Here is an 18,821-nt window from a genome sequence, read left to right as displayed (position 1 = left end):
TTTTCAATGTTCTCTTTTATGTTAACATCTTAGAGCTCAGAAAAAAAAATACATCTGTCAAAAGTTTATCATACCATAATGCTTAAAGCTCTCTCACTTAATCATTACAAATAACACAAGTGGTTAAGTTGAAATCTGAACAAAATCATACTTTGACTATTGGGTATAAACATGATATATATGTATATATATTTAAAAATATAAATATATTATATATATATATATATATATATATATATATATATATATATATATATATATATATATATATATTTTTTTTTTTTTTTTTTTTTTTTTTTTTTTTTTTTCACTTTAAAAAAAAATAAAAAATATATAATGGAACAAAGACAAGTGGAAAAGGTGTTAATAATATGGTGTATTACAGGTCTTCTGACTGTGCAGTATAATATGGTGTATTACAGGTCTTCTGACTGTGCAGTCACCCACTTTTAGGAAAGAGTTTTTTGACCTGTATTAAAGCATTGTATGAAGATCATTTTGGTTGAGTATAAACATAATGCAGTTTCTGTATCCCCGTTTTTGTGGTTACTATGCCCTGTGTGGTATCTTTACCGATCTATGAAATTTTGATGTGCTTTGTGCCATGTTTGCATTTGTTTTTTTCAAGAATAGTTCAGTTATTTTTTCATTGTAATTATTGTTGTGCTTTTTAATTGTAAAGGCCTTGACATACGTATGTGAAATTAAATGTTATTTTTCTTTTAAAGAGAGCCAGACATCTTTTAATATGTAAATAGTTATGTATTTATACCGAATCATGTTACCTGAATGTTATTGTATAGCTTTTGTCAACTGTTTAGATTTCCAGAATGCCATCACAGTGACCCAAAGCACCTGTACTGACCGTTCTTTCTTTTGTGAATCTCAGTATTTAGGAAAGCAAGTGCTGAGCCATTTTGTTCTCTATTTGTATACATGTGACCATGATTTGTTGATAGATATATTTCATGTTGTCACCATGCAATGACCCCCTTAGTTTTTGGACATTTAAGCCACACTAAAAAGTGCATAGATGTCTTTGCATTATATACAGTATAGCAAAAATATCAAAAGTGGCATCTCCAACATGCTAATTTATAATGTTTTACAGAAACTTTGGGAATTTTAGATGGGATCTGTTTCAATACATCCACTAAAATCGACCTTGAAATTTGTTAGTTAAAATTATAATTTTGTTTCTTTTTTGAAGTTTTGCAGTTGCTATTTAGTTTAATATTTTGGATTTGATTATTCATCAGAATCAAAAAAGGCTTTATTGCGTATGAGTATGAGTGCGCATACAAGGAATTTGTTTTAGTGACATAAGCTTCATGAAGTCGTTTGAAGACTGGTTCTGGTTTATCTGAAGCACATCACTGGACCCTTAGTGGACCCCCTGCAGTTTGCATACCAAGCAATCAGAATCATCCTGCAACATCTGGACAAAACAGGAACTTAATGTGAGGTTCTTGTTTGTGGACTTCAGTTCGGCTTTCAACACCATCATCCCAACAGCCCTCCAGACCAAACTGACCTTGCTCTTTCAAATCTACATTGAAACTCATTCAGTTCGTTATAGCAAGCTGCTGATCCGTTTGGCTCTCAGACCTTTCCACACTGAAGTTGAGTCATTGGAAGTGAACTGATCCTCCAACTTTTTAGCATAAGGTCCTTTTAGCCACTCTAATCTCTTTATTCAGTGTGTTCCTGGTCTGATTGTATAAGACAAGATTGTACCCATTTCTGTAGGTAGATGGATCGCGCTGTCTGGAATGGCGTCATTCAGCCATGTTTCCGTGTAACACAGAGCAGCAGAGTGTGAGAAATCTTTATTTGTCTGGGAGAGCAGAAGTTAGTCTTGTTTTGTTGGGTAGAGAGCGGAGATTTGCCAGATGGACGCTAGGCAACGGCCTTCGAAATCCATGCTTTCTGAGCCAGACAAGCACACCTGCTCCCTTCCCCCGTCCGTGCATCCTGAAGCTCTTGTTCGGCACAGCTGCTCAGCCGACTACAACGTTCAGTAAAACGTCAGAATAATTGAAATCCGGTAGAAGTATTTGTGGTTTGTTGTCCCGAATGTTCAGCAGTTCATCCCTGGTGAAACTGATCGTGTTTAACAAAAAACTGGAAAAACAAACAAAAACAGTTAGAACACTGGAGAACCAACCACTGAAGCAGCCGTGTGCGGCTCCATCGCCATACATTTATATGTGTTACTAAAATGTCCAAAATAAAAAATAAAAATAAAAATCAGTTTGATACCCCTGTCTTAGTCCATGACCTGTGTGATTTATTTTGCTTACATAGTGTATACTTAAGGTGATGTACATTTTGTTTGTTTTTTAACCAAAAGATTATGCATACTGCTTAAAAAATGGGGACTGTTTTGATTCTAGTCTCAGGTTCTTAAGTCCCATTCAGTGCTGCCTAATGATTTGCAAATTAATTGAAAAAATGACATGGTTGTCTAAATCCTGACTGTTATTCTGTAGCAATAATGAATGGAAACCAAATATCCTAGAACCCATATTGAGCAATTCATGCCCCAGTACCATAAATATTATACACATTAAAACAGACTGTTTTTTATGAATATTGTACACCCATTTTATTTTGTTGTAGCTAGTATAAGGTAAAATTTATAAAATAAATAAAGATTGTTATTTTTATTGTCATCTAATTTTGTATCTGATTATTTCTTATGTCTTAACAAAGAATTGTTTAAATTAGGAAATATATTTTCATGCACTTCAGATTGTAGAAGAAAATGCCTTCTATATTAGAGGTAAATTAAGAGACTGCTGGGCTTGTGATTTGTTCTGCATATAATCACATATTGATGTAGGTTTATGAATCAGGTAATGTGCTCCTTATAAGGTCTCTGAGGTAATGATCATGAGGAAATTATTATAAACTGAATATAAGAATGTCATATTGTAAATATAATTTTTAAAACAAAGAGATGAAGAAGACTATATTCTATACAGAAGCCTGATGAAAATGGTAAATATTTATTTATAACTTTATTTATCCAGCTATGGAAATAATCAAAATGTAATTTCCCCAAGAGAAGAGGGAGAGAGAAAATGAAAGTAAATGAAGTAATCTGTATCCTTGGGTATGTGTGTAAATTCCGTAAGTAAAAAAAAAAAAAAAAAGAAAGAAAGTGGAACATCCATTAAACGGTCATTTCAATTGTGGCAGTTATGAAGTGCCAATAATTTTTTTCCCTGACACAATCAGCATTGTATAAAGCGCTATACAAATTAAGGTGACTTGACTATACTACTAGTGATGCAACGATACCATTTTTTCAGAACCGATCCAATCCGATAACCAAAATTCGGAGTATCTGCCGATACCAATCCAATCTGATACCAGCAGTTTTCTTTTTCTTTTTTTTCTTTTTTTTTATCAATGTAGAATTTCTATACTTGACCTGATCATCACTATTTTGTGTTAATCGCAATCTACTACATATACACAACGTCATTTCAATGGAAAATAAGAAATAAATATATAATCATAATCTATGACAAAAATTCTATTATAAACTAGGTTAGTGGATAATTGAGCAGCAAAATATACTCTAGATTCTAGAAAAATCATGGGTGCACAATCATTTTATAAAATCTTTATTTATTTATTTATTTACAAATAAAAGTGAATAAGTCTAAAATCTGGTAAAATGTTTCACATTGCTCTTTGTGTTGTTGTAAAATACATTCATGAAAAAAACAAGTATATACATTTATTTAAAAATCTAAAAGAGGTTTTTTTGTTTGTTTGTTTGTTTGTTTGTTTTGTGTATAGCACAGTAATAAAGGTAGCAACGTGATAGATGGGACAAAACAAGAAAGACTATTAATAAACTTTGATTGAGGAGAAAAATATTATAATATTAAAGGCGCCAATACAGAGTGGCACAGAGCGCTAATGCGCATTCCGTGCACAGAATGATGAGCTTGAAACAACACTGAGTCACAGTGTGCAGGCTGCACAGACCTTCGAGTCTGCATATAACAGCTTTTAGTACAACACACATGCTGCTCGGCTCGAGTTCATCTTCAGTTCTCTCTTCACAGCAGTTCAGTCAGTGAAGGATAGCTATGTTACAAACTGCAAATATATATATATTCTATATATATAAATATATATATATATATATATATTTTTTTTTTTTTTTTTTTGAAAACCAATATGACCTGCTCTTTAAATGTCCATGTGAATATTTCATAAAGCCGACCATCTGTGTTTGTTTGTGTTTAGACTTCAAACATTTACACTTCCTTTGGAAGCTGATCTGAAATGTCAGTTTCCGTTTCAACATGTTAAAATGTATAGTGAAGATCCAACACCTCTGATCCATCATCCAAAGAAACGCCAACACATTCAGAGTGTGAGATATTCTCACCATAACAATCCCACACTGTGTTCTCAAATGGAAATGTTGATGTTTAAAAAAAAAATAATGGCTCAGTTTTAAAAGCTAATCTGTCTCTCAGTGCTGAGATAAGTATGTTGGATTTAGACACATCCACCCCCAACCCATTCTCACTCCAAAGGCGTCAAAAACCGAAGCATGGTCAAGCGCCCCTAGCGTCACTTTTATGACGCCAAATGTGCCTCTCGGCGTCGAATATCGAAGCACTACGACCTTCATTGCTTTCAATGGGAAACTTTTGGCGTCAGAATTCTACACGAGGACATGAGATGTTTATCGCTATGAAATCACGTGCAAGAAGTCTCATTCAGCACACATCGCGATACTTGCTATCAGTTCCACAGTTTGGGTGAGTAGTCGTATATACGCTCTTTTAATGCCTTTTATAAAATGTATTCTGTCTTATTTATTAATCAGATTAGTGCCATATGTTTAATCGCTGTATTATATCGGTCATCCGCGGCTGTCTTTGAGTTTCATTGCGTTTAAATAAATGAACACAGCTGCTAATTAGTCTGATTAAACTCTTATCTGTCACCTGATGTGCCATAGACCTTCGAACAGTTTTATATCATTATTAATTTCAGGATTAATGATGTAAGTTGTATTTGTAGTAAAATCATGGTAATCACGACACTTACAATAGTAATAAATGAAATGTGAAGTTAAAACAGTAAACTGGACATTAGTAACTGTAGTTTTACTATGGTATATTAATAATCAATACAACAATACAATAATCACCAAACCAGCTATGTCTGTAATGTTAGTGTTTTTATGTGCTTTTATATGACAGATATCGCAGTAATCATATGTTCTGTAGCATGCTTTTAATACCTTTTAATGTAAATCCAAAAAAAAAAAAAAAATCAAATTAAAAATAAATGCTAAAACATGCATTTTTCCATCTTGCAGTTCCTTCATATCAGTTTATATTTATATTTATATATATATATATATATATATATATATATATATATAATATTTTGCTCACAGATCATTATTAACATTCTGTATATAATTCAATTTTATTTACTCTCCCCTTTTTATTATTTTTATTTTTATTTTTACCTGAAAAGACGTAAAGGCAGTCAGCCCAGTGGTGTTTCTGGAGAGGGATTCCTTCAGAAATGGAGAAGACAGAAAGCTGCGGAGGCAGATATATGCAGCAGTAAGTCTGTGATAGTTTGTCCCTTTTATCAAACATTCCTGCTGTTATCATTTGTACAGCATTTGTTGTTTCTTAAACTGTTGCACTGTCCAAATACCCACACTTGCCATCTTTGCACTTGACCACTTGATTACTTATTTGACGTCTTTCCTGTATTTTGCCTAGTGTTCGAGTGAGCATGATGACCACAAGTGTGTGTCGAACTTTTCATGACCTGATGACTGTGTTTCCCAATCCTGATCCTGGAGAAGCCCAGCACTGCACGGTTTTGGTGTCTCTCTTATCTGCCTTGGAGTCTTCACTGATGAGCTGATGAGTTGAATCAGGTGTGTTTGATCAGGAAGACATCTCAAATGTGCAGTGTTGGGCTTCTCCAGGACCAGGATTGGGAGCCACTGCCTTATGGGACACTTATGTGTTTACAGAGATTTTTAATATCTAATTATCAATATTTCACATACTGTACATTGGACAGCTTCCCATGACCTCTTGTGAGATCTCGGCAAAAAGTCTGACGATTTATTCCAAAACATGATGCATGATGGGATACACTAAGCTTTGTATAGTGCTCCGGAGCAGTATTGGAGAGGTTTAGTGTGTGTTAAGGACGCTGTGCTTTGGCATTATTAAGACCGGGGACAGTCTCGTTCACACACTGTCACGTACACACACTCAAAAGTGGCCAAGACTGCAAGTGTGGGTATCTGGACAGGGTCAAAGTCTTAAAAATGATCCCTAAACACATCACAGTCTTAATAATCCAGTTTAACACTTTTATGATATTGTACAAGCCCCAGGACGGTCTCATCTGACACTATCAAAAGTATTCATATGACTATAGCTTGCTATTAATTACTTGCTTTCAATAATGGATGCATTTAACATTTAATTATACAGCATCTTTACAGAGGTGTAATGTACAAGTTGCACGTAATTAATAATATTTCCTTCTTTCTGTCTTACAGGATTTTTTGCAGATAATCCTAATGCTGTTCTTCTTTTTCAGGTCTAAAATATCAAGCTCAACGGCTCACTCAAGAGCCAACCCTCACAAACCTTCCTAAAAACTAAAAGAGCTATTACTGAGTCTCAGCGAATCTTGCCATGATCAGCTCTTCCCAGGTACATTTGTTTAGAATATTTTTTTTAATCAACATTTACTCCTCAAATGCTCTGGTCTGAATCTTACTTTAAATTTACTTAATTATGTTTAATGAGCAATATTAATTGCACACAGAGTAAGTAGAGATTATCTTGTTTCACAGAAGAGAAGGAAGACCAAGGAAATGATTTGCTCAGGATGAGGAATGAAGATGGCCATCTTGTGCTCAAACAAACAGAAGTCCTCTGGTATGTGTGTGTTGAAGCAATGCTGTGTTATACAACATTTTATGATGATCTCTCACAGAACTGGTCATGTCAGCCTTGATTTCTTTTTTTACTATTACAATTACAGCATGTTAGCAAAGTGTGACTGGACATTTTTAATATTATGTTTTTAAAAACACACCACCTGTTTTAAGAGTAGACAAGTATCATGAAATTGGTTTAGTTGATATAAACACCAATGTACATTATTTAATTATTTTCTAAATGTTATGTTATAAATTGTGAATTGATAGTGGATTGGTTTGAAGCCAGGCCTTACACTGCACAGACTAAAACACATTTGTGAGAGAAGTCAGGAACTTTGGAGAAAGATTCTAGAGGGAAAAAACTCATTTACTGCAACAAAAGATGAATTCTAGAGTCTCTGAGAACTACACATGCTAATGGAGTCTCATGAACAAGACCTTTGCCTCTGTAACTTTTTCTTAATTCTTTAATTTTTATTGCAGTATTTTAATTTGTACAGATGATCTCATCAGCCAAATGAGGGGTTTTGACCAAGTGATGCTCTTGAAAGGAGTGAAAGAAGAGGATGTGCTAAATTCTCTTCAGAGAAAAAGCTTCTCAAAAGGTCTCAAACCAGCTTGAAGAATGGTAAGTGTACAGTACTACAAGGGTCATAGTTGCTCACACTGCTAAAATCACACAGAACATAAGCTGAGCTCTCTGTCCATTAAACAACTTCATCTGGATTGCTTGTTTCACTTTGACCAGGTCTGGGATCTTAGGACTGAGAAATCCTCTGACTGAGAGAAGCTACACCACATCAGTGCTGGATATCAACCACAAACTGTTTCCAGACACGAGAGAAGAAGAACACGATGGGGAGATGAAACCAGTTTAGATGTGATGATGGGAATCATTATTTTCTGAAACAGTATCACATGTCTTATATGTATCACATGATCTGTATCACAGTTGACTGGATGGGACTGTGTGACTTTTAAGGACATTTCATCACTCATCTGTGTGAACTGATTTATATATGAGGTTAATGTATTTTTGATGATAATTATTTTCATTGAATCTTATTTGTCTTGATGCTACTTTATCAACTTTATAGTCTATGCTTCAATAAAATGAAAATGGTGAATATTGTGTTCTGAAGATTCTTGGTAAATACATAATTTTACTAGGTAGGCTCATATGTGTTTATTTTAGACTTGGAAAAACAACATATTAATTATTGGGATTATTTTTTTATTTAAGACATAAACATTTTTGATCGGATTAATAACATCTGGGACATCAGTACACCAGAAAGTAATTTTTTTATATTTTAGTAACAAATATGCACATTTTTTAGTGAAATAAAGGGAGTTACGAGATTAATTATTCTGCATTACAAGATGGTGCCATGGGCTTTATTGTTACAAACACTTGAGGGATAACTGAGAATGTAGCAGGAATGATCAACGTGGATCTTGTACTGCATTAAAACCAAGAGCAGGCACATTACTGATGTCCAGCACCTGAGGAGCAAGATACGGGGGTGAGGAGGACATTTTTACACTGATTTTTGCTAAATAGTTATATATATATATATATATAAATTAATATTCTTAGCACTGCATGAATTTGTCCTTGTGTAATAGTGAAGTATCACAATGTGTATACATTGTCCTTGATTACTGCTTTATAGGTGGGGAATAGATAAAGGCAAGTTGTTGCAGGTTCATCCATTATATTTCTTGCCATTTACTTCAAAAATCAAATAAATAATCTATTATTTTCATTATTAAATCATTTCTTTCTAATTTTTCAATGTTTCAATAGATGGCCTCACAATGTCCTTTCAAAAGGTATAATAGTCATGATGAATAGAATAGAAAACAGAGGACTGTGAAAACTGTCAGATATAAATGTGACTCAGCTCAGTTTGTTGTCCATGATGAGGAGAATACATATATGTAGGTTTTACTGCCCTTCTACCCCCCGGGGCCCAGTAACACCCCCCGGAAGAGCCCAAAACTGTACTTTTCAAATGGCTGTAAATCAGAGTCCAATTAACATATCAAAGAGAAAATGGGCAGGATTATTACTTATGCTATGCTGATAAAATAATGTTGAGCTCAGTTTTCAGAAATAAATGGAAAGCTGACATAAAGGCATTTTTAATATTGCTCACTGTAAAATACCACATTTCAGCCTGCCTCTCAAATATATCATAGAGGTTTGCACAATAAACATATTTAGATATCCAGTTTTCCTTAAAATAAATAATTTATTTCGTTTCGTTAATAAAAGGTTTTAAACTACATTACCCACAAGCCTCCGTCGTTCTATCTATGCAAAGGCAACACTAGGGGGCTGTTTTTTGTAGTTCATTGAAGTTATGCTTAGGGTTAGGATTAGGATCTCGCTAAAGATGTCATTTTTGTCAAGATAGCAACACTTCATTGTTGACTTAATATATTACTAATGTGATGATAGCAGCAAAACATACTTTTTAACATGATGCGCTGTTTAATATGGGTTAAAAGATAGTCCAACCACAGACTGTCCTGAAAATTCATAGCCAATGACATCAAAGCTGAGCAGCAGCGTCACACTTCCTTATCCATGTATGACCGACGTCTTTCGTTTTTCGGCTGAAGGGATAGATTCGGTTAACAATAGATTAAGCTTGCTACTTATTAGATTCAGTTTTATTAACGTCTTCACCTTCCTCCGTTGTTCAGCTTGACAAACATTGGGCAATATTGATGTGCACATGCCCAGCAGTCGCAGTTGTATCCAACAGACAGATTCCTCTATAATAAATATGACACATTTTTAAGATTTGTATTTTTTTTTTTTTGACCAAAGACAAATATATTTACTAATCAAATGACGTGCTTCTAAAATTTACATTGTATATTACATTGTGTTTTAAAGTTAAAATTTTATCACATTTGTGTTTCTGTGATTTACCATTCTCTACCATTTGAACTCTAGGAATAAAAACTGAAATTATAAATGAATGAATGAATGAACAAATAAATACATAAAGCATAATAAACATGCATATTTTTGTAAGGATCTTCCATTATTTATTTATATGTCAAACTCATTTAAAGACAACATGCCCAAATTACTACACTGCATCCTCTGTCACCAAGCTCGTTTTTGCCACCATAAAGAATAAAAAGGCAGTTATGTTGTAAACATTAACTATTTTCAGTATGCAAATGAAAATGCTTTTATTAAAAAACAAAACAGTAAATACAGTATGTCTTTCAGAGAACACTGGAAAAAGTGTTGTGACCAAAATGTTATACGACACAATGTAAATGTTTCAAACTCACAAAAAAACACCATGAAGACATGCATGTCAAGTGTGCAATATATTTTTAATATGGAGCGCTATTTTTAACTATTGTTTTCATCACTGGTTCTGTAATGTATTCATTATGAGCTTATAATTAAAACAAAGTTACATCTTCTGCAAAAATCAAACCACTGCAAAGTCTAATCACTGATCCAGGGACCATTTCTGTGTGTGCGGGGGAAAAGAGTTAACGAGGTGAGTCCTTGTGCATGATGGAGCTACAGCCTTATCCTCAAACAATCCTGTAAGACAGAAAGGAAGTAAATATTAAATTACATTCAACTTATACATTACACTGTGTTTTGTTTAGACCATAAAAGCAGCCTCTGTAAAGATGCTGTATAATTAAATGTTAAATGCATCCATTATTGAAAGCAAGTAATTAATAGCAAGCTATAGTCATATGAATACTTTTGATAGTGTCAGATGAGACCGTCCTGGGGCTTGTACAATATCATACAAGTGTTAAACTGGATTATTAAGACTGTGATGTGTTTAGGGATCATTTTTAAGACTTTGACCCTGTCCAGATACCCACACTTGCAGTCTTGGCCACTTTTGAGTGTGTGTACGTGACAGTGTGTGAACGAGACTGTCCCCGGTCTTAATAATGCCAAAGCACAGCGTCCTTAACACACACTAAACCTCTCCAATACTGCTCCGGAGCACTATACAAAGCTTAGTGTATCCCATCATGCATCATGTTTTGGAATAAATCGTCAGACTTTTTGCCGAGATCTCACAAGAGGTCATGGGAAGCTGTCCAATGTACAGTATGTGAAATATTGATAATTAGATATTAAAAATCTCTGTAAACACATAAGTGTCCCATAAGGCAGTGGCTCCCAATCCTGGTCCTGGAGAAGCCCAACACTGCACATTTGAGATGTCTCCCTGATCAAACACACCTGATTCAACTCATCAGCTCATCAGTGAAGACTCCAAGGCAGATAAGAGAGACACCAAAACCGTGCAGTGCTGGGCTTCTCCAGGATCAGGATTGGGAAACACAGTCATCAGGTCATGAAAAGTTCGACACACACTTGTGGTCATCATGCTCACTCGAACACTAGGCAAAATACAGGAAAGACGTCAAATAAGTAATCAAGTGGTCAAGTGCAAAGATGGCAAGTGTGGGTATTTGGACAGTGCAACAGTTTAAGAAACAACAAATGCTGTACAAATTATAACAGCAGGAATGTTTGATAAAAGGGACAAACTATCACAGACTTACTGCTGCATATATCTGCCTCCGCAGCTTTCTGTCTTCTCCATTTCTGAAGGAATCCCTCTCCAGAAACACCACTGGGCTGACTGCCTTAACGTCTTTTCAGCTAAAAATAAAAAGAAAAATAATAAAATGGGGAGAGTAAATAAAATTGAATTATATAAAGAATGTTAATAATGATCTGTGAGCAAAATATTTAGATATAATAAATATATATAAATATATATATAAATATAAACTGATATGAATGAACTGCAAAATGGAAAAATACATGTTTTATTATTTATTTTTAAATTTTTTTTTTTGGATTTACATTAAAAGGTATTAAAAGCATGCTACAGAACATATGATTACTGTGATATCTGTCATATAAAAGCACATAAAAACACTAACATTACAGTGATACAAACATAGCTGGTTTGGTGATTATTGTATTGTTGTATTGATTATTAATATACCACAGTAAAACTACAGTTACAGTTACTAATGTCCTGTTTACTGTTTTAACTTCACATTTCATTTATTACTATTGTAAGTGTCGTGATTACCATGATTTTACTACAAATACAACTTACATCATTAATCCTGAAATTAATAATGATATAAAACTGTTCGAAGGTCTATGGCACATCAGGTGACAGATAAGAGTTTAATCAGACTAATTAGCAGCTGTGTTCATTTATTTAAACGCAATGAAACTCAAAGACAGCCGCGGATGACCGATATAATACAGCGATTAAACATATGGCACTAATCTGATTAATAAATAAGACAGAATACATTTTATAAAAGGCATTAAAAGAGCGTATTTACGACTACTCACCCAAACTGTGGAACTGATAGCAAGTATCGCGATGTGTGCTGAATGAGACTTCTTGAACGTGATTTCATAGCGAGAAACATCTCATGTCCTCGTGTCGAATTCTGACGCCAAAAGTTTCCCATTGAAAGCAATGAAGGTCGTAGTGCTTCGATATTCGACGCCGAGAGGCACATTTGGCGTCATAAAAGTGACGCTAGGGGCGCTTGACCATGCTTCGGTTTTTGACGCCTTTGGAGTGAGAATGGGTTGCCACCCCTGCTTATAATAATCTCTCTGCTCTTTATTACAGTGTGTTGAATTTGAAAATGTCCTTCGCATCCAGAGGGAGAAAACTATTACTTCTCAGTGCTGAGAATGTTATGTCGGACATAGATACATCCACATCCACCCCTGCTCATAATAATCTCTCTGCTCTTTATTTCAGTGTGCTGAATTTGAAAATGTCCTTCCCATCCAGAGGGAGAGAACTATTGATAGACAGGATTCTTGAGGCTAGTTCACTTTCATTAGTTTTACAATATTACCTATGTTCTCCCGCATGTTATCAAAGTTACAGGCCTTTCAGGAACAAAGCAGGGAATGATGGGCACATCCTCATTCGCAGGGGATAATATTCCTTTGTTTCCTTTGATGGTTTTTTTATTGGCTAGAACATGAAATGTGTATGCGTTTGAAAGGGAGAAAGAGGACAGATAAAAAATAAATAAAGAAATAAAGAACAATTGTCATCAAGTACGATTGTGTGAAATGTGTCTGACTGACCAAAGCAGCTTTATTTTTATATTTATCCCTTCTACTGCTGATTCTAATCAATGTTGTGCTGAAAATTCACCTAATTCCATGGAAATGTCCCAAAAGCTGGAATATTGCATGCAGAAGAGAAAGTTGCTTTTGCAGATGTTGTGTGCTTAAAAAAGAGGTTTCAATATCTCTGAATCAGACGCACGATAATGAAAGTGTCATCTAACTGAATTAGATTCAGGGCCGCCAGGCCTCTGTTAATGTACTTTCCTCTCTGCTCTCTGTGGCTTTATGATTCATTTACATAGGCTTTTTGAGAGGACTGTTTATAAACCATGCAAATGACATGGAACACTATAGGAAAGTGAATCTTGTTTCTCCCAGAAGCAATGTAATTTGCCTTTGTCTAAAGAGTCAAGTGTTCTGCTGTATTTTTGTCTTTAGTTCCACAAACATTCCCTGAGTTCAATATGTGAATTGTCCATCCTTCTTATATTTTTCTTTCTTTTTGTCTTTTCAGTTTTTTTTCATCCCCCATTCTGTTGAATGGTTGTTACTTGTTGTAATGCTGCACATTCCACTGATATCTTCCATCAGTAACCACAAAATAGTGTGTCAAAATAGAGTAACTGTTGACATTGTTATTTGCATGTATTTACTAAGTAGGCAAGTTTCTGGAGTTTTACCCCTGAATGTTTTTTTTTTAATAAATTGTCTGGTCATGTTCTCCAGTAATAAAATTACAGTCATATCTCTGGTCTAAGATTCGAAGATAGTTCTGCAAACCAGAATTTTTGATTGTTTGCTTAAAGTATAGTGTTTTTCAACCACTTGGAAGCTCATTCTAATTGCGTCAGAGCATTCTGGTCTGCCGGCAACACTTTAGAAATAAGCTGAAACTTTATTGTTGTTATTGTTGTTGACTTCGGTCTGGATTTTGCCTCCTCCAAGCACAGAAAGTTTAAGAGACTAAATATTTAACACTTTACAATACGGTGGCACTAATATGCATTAATTCATGCTTAACTAATGCACAGATAATCATGAGTAAATGTATAACTCGTGAAGAATGAAACCATATATTAAAAATGACACTGCATCTGCAACAAATTTAACATAACATTTTATATGATTCATTGATTAAGTAATCAATGAATTATTATTAGTAAATTGTGTCTTAAAGTATTAATTCCCTAATAACATATTATATTAACAAATAATGTAAATTCATATGTTAATTACCACAATGGGTTGAACCATGCATTTCAACTTCCAGTTGTCTGCTTTGAGTATTCATTAGCTAATGATTTGCAATGGTATCATGTTACGACTTTACTTGTTGAAGCACGACTAACTTAAATAATTGAATCCATATCCACAATGACATATTACTTAACAATTAGTTAATAGTTATGTGCCTCAACGAGTAAAGTTATAACAGAATGATACCTTTGCAAATCATTAGCCAATGATAAATTAAAGCAGACAACTGGAAGTTGAAATGCATGCTGCAACTCATTGTGGTAATTAACATATGAATTTACTTCATTAGTTAATAAAATATGTTATTAGGGAATTAATATGCGGGCATCAAAATAATGGCAGTATCGTGTTGCGTCTTTCTGCCAATCTCACAGTAATTCGTACATATTTTACTACTGTAGGTAGCTTATTCGTTAAAACGACCACACCTAACCCCACCCCTTAACCTACCCCTCACAGAAATCATGCAAAATTATAATTTATAGAGCATATACATCATATGAGCACGTGCTTTTACAAGCTCACAGCATCATATACTTGTGTAACGCATTAAAACTTCATAGTCATCGGGAAGAGGGAGGCGGGAACCGGCGGACAATTAAACAGACTTTAATTACAAAATAAACACAAAACAGCGCGGCAGCCCCTCACGGATGACTGCCGTGCACAAACAAAATCAAATCATAAAATAAAACCCAGGCCTGGTCCTCTCTGGTCCCCCTTCACTGTAGTCGCTCCTATTTTATATCCTTCCATCTCCTCCATGGGACTCGAGACCCGTGAGTTTCGCAGGTGTCGCTGATTTCCAGTCACTCCACCGGCCTCGCTCTCTGCCCCGCCCCACTCGCCATAACTCGTGATTAAGATGTCTTAGTAACAACATACACCACTAGGTGACTGCTTTTTTTCCTTTTTAAAGGATGGTTGCAAGTAAGTGTGACATCAAAATCTGGGTCTGAGGAGCATCTTTGCTCTTGATGTCCTGTTTCGATTAATTAAACTGAAGCTGCATAGCATCTCTTAGCAGAGATAATTGCACCAGTTCACTTTATCCCTGTCCAGATAAGAGCCATAACAAGGGAAATGGCCTTCGCAACTAGAGCATGCTGATCTTTGCGTGTATTACCAGTCTAATGGGACAGTTAACAAGCTCAGTATATGGCACTCCGGAACTAATTGTGTCTTTGTCTATTGGCATTATATGTAGAAAGAGAAATGCATTTAAAGAAATTCTATTTAAAGTGAGATATAGAATGTTGTGGATAAATTAAAAAAATAAAATAACAAATAATAACAAATTCAAAACTGGATGATGATAATCTAACATAATTGCATGTATCCTAAATGCATACTATTGACTATCATGACTGAATAGGAGTCATGATTTGTAAAATAATTTTCCAAAATAAACATTCAGTGTAGTTTAAAGTAGAAATGGAATGTTATGTTTGTTTCATAATTTTTTTACTATTTTTCCAATTTGAAAATATGGGTCTGAAAAAAAAAAGGAAGTATAAATATAAAACTAAAGGAAGGAAGTAATGAAGACAACACATGATTACAAGATTAAAGCTGCAGTAGGGAACTTTTGACGCTCTAGCGGTTAATAAACAGAACTGCTTGCGTCTTGCGGAAGAACATTGTAGCCGGAGCTACTTCTCTCTGTTTATGTCTATGAAGAATTATAAAGGTACTGGGTTACTCCGCCGCGGTACCCCCGAAGCAATCTAAAATAGTCAGAATATAAACACTTATTATAGGTGTACCTGTCACGGTTTTACGCTGCCTGAAGGAATACGGAGCCGAGGATAAACGAAATAAGACTTTTAATATATACAACTCATGGAGCACAGCGATAGACACACGTAAGTGAGTGAGTTAGTCACAAGTGATGCATCAAGTGAGGAGACCCGACAAAACAGAACTGAAAGGTAAAGGCTTATGTACAGAGGATAATGGGGAAACACAGGTGGATGGAATAACTAAATTAACAGGGACATGGAACACATGAGGAAGATAATAGACACACCTGGGAACTAATCAAACTAAACACCGAAGACACAAACTGGGTCACGGGCAAAAACACACTAAATGTGTCCAGGTGTGACAGTACTCCCCCCTCCCGGTAGGTGCGTCCTCACACCGTAGAAACAACCGAGGGAGGCGTGGGTGGGAACTTGGGAGGAGGTTCCGGTGGAGGACGGACTCCCAGGAGGGGGCCAGCAGACAGGGACCACGGAGGAAGGAGCCAGGGAGGAGACGACGGAGGGAGGAGCCAGGAGCAGGAGGAGACAGATGGTCCACCAGAGACCAGCCAGAACGGAGATCCAAGGTGGAGTCGACGGCGGGAGGAGCCATGGTGAAGGAGGGGTCGACGACACCAGGGGGCCGACAGGCGGAGACTGCACCGGTGGGTGAGGAGCCCAAGATGGAGCAGCACAGCCGCAGAGCCAGGGTGACGTCGAGGATCCGGAGGGCCTAGGTGGAGCAGGAGGCTCAGGCGACCAAGGCGGAGGCGGGGTCCTGGCAGACCGCTGTGGAGCCGGAGCGACCGAGGATGGAGGTGGAACCGGAGGGAAGGAGGAGCCTGACAAAGCCGGAGGGATGGAGTGACGAGGTGGAACCAGAGGAGAGGAGTCCCGAGGCGGCGGATGGTCGACGACTGACCAAGGTGGAGCCGGAGGGACGAGGGAGCCCGGTGGAGCAGGTGGGATGACAGGCCACGGTGGAGACGAGGGAGCTAAGAGCCAAGGCGGAGCCACTGGGTCGAAGGACCGAGGAGGAGTCCAGGGCTCGGAGGCTGGAGGCGGAGACAGGGCCTTAACGTGCCAAGGCGGAGCTGGAGACTGGCAGTCCAGCGGCGAACCATCGCGCCCCGATGGCGCGGACTGAGGGTGAGCTGCGGGACTGACTGGCACCAGCAGGGATGACGAGGAACTGGCTGGTCTAGGAGGAGGAGAGAGGAGAAGGATGGGAGGAAGGACAGGAGGATCAGGGCTGGATGGAACCAGCGGAAGTGGAGCAGAGGGACCAGCAGGTCCTGGAGGAGGTGGGAGAGGGAGGCCGGGAGGGAACACAGGAGATACAGAAGATTCAGAGCTGGGCGGAACCAGCGGACACACAGAAGATTCAGGGCTGGGCGGAACCAGCGGAGACACAGAAGATTCAGGGCTGGGCAGAACCAGCGGAGACACAGAAGATTCAGAGCTGGGCGGAACCAGCGGAGAGACAGAAGATTCAAGGCTGGGCGGAACCAGCGGAGAGACAGAAGATTCAGAGCTGGGCGGAACCAGCGGAGACACAGAAGATTCAGAGCTGGGCGGAACCAGCGGAGAAACAGGAAACTCAGTGCTGGGCGGAACCAGCGGAGACACAGAAAACTCAGGGCTGGGCGGAACCAGCGGAGAAACAGGAAACTCAGGGCTGGGCGGAACCAGCGGAGACACAGGAAACTCAGGGCTGGGCGGAACCAGCGGAGAAACAGAAAATTCAGGGCTGGGCGGAACCAGCGGAGAAACAGAAAACTCAGGGCTGGGCGGAACCAGCGGAGAAACAGAAAATTCATGGCTGGATGGAACCAGCGGAAATGGAGCAGAGGAAATGACTGGAGGAGGTAGGAGTGGGAGACTGAGAGGGTATACAGGGGAATCAGGGCTGGACGGAACCAGCAGGGAAACAGGAAAATTAGGGATTACCTCCATAGACCAGTCCATCAGATCCAGAACTTGCTCCATATGACCTTCAGAGACTGTATACAGCTCACCCTCAGTCGCAGGAGTGTGGGCAGGGCTTTCCTCCACGCCCTCGATCTCCACGAGGACTCCCACGATGCACGGTGTTGCCGGCTCACACACCTGGTCAGTCGCGCTCTCGAGATCCGGCTCCCTGTCGGTGAATGGCTCGGGCTCTGCGGCTGCGGTGGGCTCTGGCTCCGTGTAGCGAGATGGTGGCTGGCTGGTCTCTGGGTCGGGAGTGGGACTGGCGAGATCCTCAATGGGGCAGACGGTGAAAGGTGAGCCATTTCTCGCCAGAGTCCACTCCACGAATGCGGCGAAATCCTCCCGAGGACCATCTTCGGGCGACAACGCTCTGCACTTGGAGTTCAGGCTGGTGTTGTAGAAGATGCAGAGCGCGTCGTCTGGGTAGCTGGTGGCATTAGCTAATAGAAGAAACTGTCTGGTATGGTCCTCGAGAGAACGTCCTTCCTGCTTCAGCAGGAGGATGAGGAATTCGGGACGATAGAGGGGATCCATAGAAACTAAGAAAAGAAAAGACTGTGAAAAAACGAAAGCAAAACGGAGGGAAAAACACGCAGTTTTAAACTTTCTTTTTTGGGTCGGGTCTTCTGTCACGGTTTTACGCTGCCTGAAGGAATACGGAGCCGAGGATAAACGAAATAAGACTTTTAATATATACAACTCATGGAGCACAGCGATAGACACACGTAAGTGA

General features: G+C 37.9%; 2 long non-coding RNA genes across 2 annotated transcripts; one reads left to right on the top strand and one right to left on the bottom strand.

Annotated features, from left to right (window-relative positions):
- The first annotated feature begins 6,621 nt into the window (after positions 1 to 6,621).
- On the top strand, positions 6,622 to 8,501 carry LOC128015141 (uncharacterized). The gene is made up of 4 exons (XR_008183808.1): positions 6,622 to 6,737; positions 6,881 to 6,965; positions 7,471 to 7,598; positions 7,719 to 8,501. It is a non-coding gene; the product is annotated as an uncharacterized LOC128015141 (long non-coding RNA).
- Positions 8,502 to 9,983: 1,482 nt separating this feature from the next.
- On the bottom strand, positions 9,984 to 11,664 carry LOC128015140 (uncharacterized). Its single transcript, XR_008183807.1, has 3 exons — positions 11,549 to 11,664; positions 11,223 to 11,383; positions 9,984 to 10,556 (listed from the first exon to the last, which is right to left on the bottom strand). It is a non-coding gene; the product is annotated as an uncharacterized LOC128015140 (long non-coding RNA).
- Between the last annotated feature and the right edge of the window lie 7,157 nt (positions 11,665 to 18,821).

The sequence above is a fragment of the Carassius gibelio genome, chromosome A6 (genome assembly GCF_023724105.1).
Source record: "Carassius gibelio isolate Cgi1373 ecotype wild population from Czech Republic chromosome A6, carGib1.2-hapl.c, whole genome shotgun sequence".
In the NCBI taxonomy this organism is placed as follows: Eukaryota; Metazoa; Chordata; class Actinopteri; order Cypriniformes; family Cyprinidae; genus Carassius; species Carassius gibelio.
Note: the sequence above shows the minus strand (reverse complement) of the source record. Positions and strands in the feature narration are given on the sequence as shown.